This window comes from Zeugodacus cucurbitae, chromosome X (genome assembly GCF_028554725.1).
Source record: "Zeugodacus cucurbitae isolate PBARC_wt_2022May chromosome X, idZeuCucr1.2, whole genome shotgun sequence".
NCBI lineage: Eukaryota > Metazoa > Arthropoda > Insecta > Diptera > Tephritidae > Zeugodacus > Zeugodacus cucurbitae.
Window position 1 is genome coordinate 10,155,001 of NC_071672.1, and position 2,500 is coordinate 10,157,500.

The window sequence follows — 2,500 nt, forward strand, 5'->3', positions numbered from 1 at the left end:
ATTTAAAGTGTACTCATTCCAATTACAGGGCCTCGGATATGAGTCCTGTATTGTTATTTTTCGTCACTACCTCCCCGAACTGGGAGTGGGTAATTTACGCGCCTGCTGCCTTCCTTAGATGTGGTAGCCGTTTCTCAGGCTCCCTCTCCGGAATCGAACCCTGATTCCCCGTTACCCGTTGCAACCATGGTAGTCCTAGATACTACCATCAAAAGTTGATAGGGCAGACATTTGAAAGATCTGTCGTCGGTACGAGACCATACGATCTGCAAGTTATCTAGAGTTCAACCAATATAACGATCTTACGATCGCTTGGTTTTAGCCTAATAAAAGCACACGTTCCAAAAGGTCCGTGTTTATTTTGCATGTATTAGCTCTAGAATTACCACAGTTATCCAAGTAACTGTTAACGATCTATGGAACCATAACTGATATAATGAGCCTTTTGCGGTTTCACTTTTAATTTGTTTGTACTTAGACATGCATGGCTTAATCTTTGAGACAAGCATATAACTACTGGCAGGATCAACCAGAATAATATTTTTTATTCATTTATATAATATTTTTTATACTATATAAATTTTTATAATGATATTTTCAATATTTGAAAATTAAGTACACGACATATACACAATGCAAAGGAGAACGAAATCGCGACAATAAATAATTATGAAATTTCTTCTACTATGGTCGGATTAAATAATTTACTTCATGTCATTTAAATTTCATATTATTGTATTATTTATTGCGGTCTTATTCGGACTTTGAGACTGTGTATCTTATCGTGAGAAAGAATTTTCGTTCTCTATACATATATAATATAATTATTAATGTAAGGACGATGTTTCTTCTTGTATTTGTTAAACTTTCAAATAATATCATTTTTTATACATTTTACTTTATTTCAATGCATATAGTGTATATATCTTTTTTTAAGAGTATATACGTTTTTCTTTTGATTTGAAATTAATAATTTCAATTCAATTATTTTTCATTTTATTTCATATATGATATGAAAGTATTCGAGCGTAATAATATAAATATTTAACTTTATTGAATTTTATTCTTTACCCACATATATTTTATGTGAATAGAAGAACAAACCCCAAAAAAAGTTAAATTAAAAAAAAAAACGACTACATTATGTTAGGTATAGAAGAATAATCTCAATTAATAACATTTCATTATTAACAAAATTATTTCTATTTAAACCAACTGTAGCAAACCAGGAATAAATTTTTTTGCTCTCATTTATATATTACACTTAAATACTTTTATAAATATATGAAAATAATTTTCATATAAGTACTAAGTATGCAATTTCATACAAGTATTAAAATTTTCATACAAGTACTAATGTTGAAGTTTCATACAACATATATGTTTTCTGCCACGTACACCTCACCAACCGGAAATCGTATGGAGAAAATCTTTTTAACCATATAAAAGTTTTAAATTCATATATATACAAGTAATTTATATCATTTTCTATGAGCATTATGCTTATAAGAAATATTACAACATCAAAAATAGCTTAACATTTATTTTTTTTTTTAAATTTTTTGTACTTATATGAAAATTATTTAGTTGTATGAATTCATACACTTAGTACTTATATGAAAATTATTTACTTGTATGAATTCATAAACTTAGTATCTATATGAAAATTATTTAGTATTTATATGAAAATTATTTACTTGTATGAATTCATAAACTTAGTATCTATATGAAAATTATTTAGTATTTATATGAAAATTTTTAACTTGTATGAATTCATTAACTTAGTATCTATATGAAAATTATTTAGTATTTATATGAAAATTTTTAACTTGTATGAATTCATTAACTTAGTATCTATATGAAAATTATTTAGTATTTATATGAAAATTTTTAACTTGTATGAATTCATTAACTTAGTATCTATATGAAAATTATTTAGTATTTATATGAAAATTTTTAACTTGTATGAATTCATTAACTTAGTATCTATATGAAAATTATTTAGTATTTATATGAAAATTATTTACTTGTATGAATTCATAAACTTAGTATCTATATGAAAATTATTTAGTATTTATATGAAAATTTTTAACTTGTATGAATTCATAAACTTAGTATCTATATGAAAATTATTTAGTATTTATATGAAAATTTTTAACTTGTATGAATTCATTAACTTAGTATCTATATGAAAATTATTTAGTATTTATATGAAAATTTTTAACTTGTATGAATTCATTAACTTAGTATCTATATGAAAATTATTTAGTATTTATATGAAAATTTTTAACTTGTATGAATTCATTAACTTAGTATCTATATGAAAATTATTTAGTATTTATATGAAAATTTTTAACTTGTATGAATTCATTAACTTAGTATCTATATGAAAATTATTTAGTATTTATATGAAAATTATTTACTTGTATGAATTCATAAACTTAGTATCTATATGAAAATTATTTAGTATTTATATGAAAATTTTTAACTTGTATGAATT

At 23.4% G+C, this 2,500-nt stretch overlaps 1 non-coding gene across 1 annotated transcript in view; it reads right to left on the bottom strand.

Moving 5' to 3' along the window:
- The window catches only part of LOC128923282 (small subunit ribosomal RNA), a 1,990-nt gene extending 1,454 nt beyond the window's left edge, over window positions 1-536 (bottom strand). Inside the window, exon 1 of the ribosomal RNA XR_008472249.1 lies at window positions 1-536. This exon is cut by the window's left edge and continues 1,454 nt beyond it. This is a non-coding gene — a ribosomal RNA (small subunit ribosomal RNA).
- Window positions 537-2,500: the final 1,964 nt, after the last annotated feature.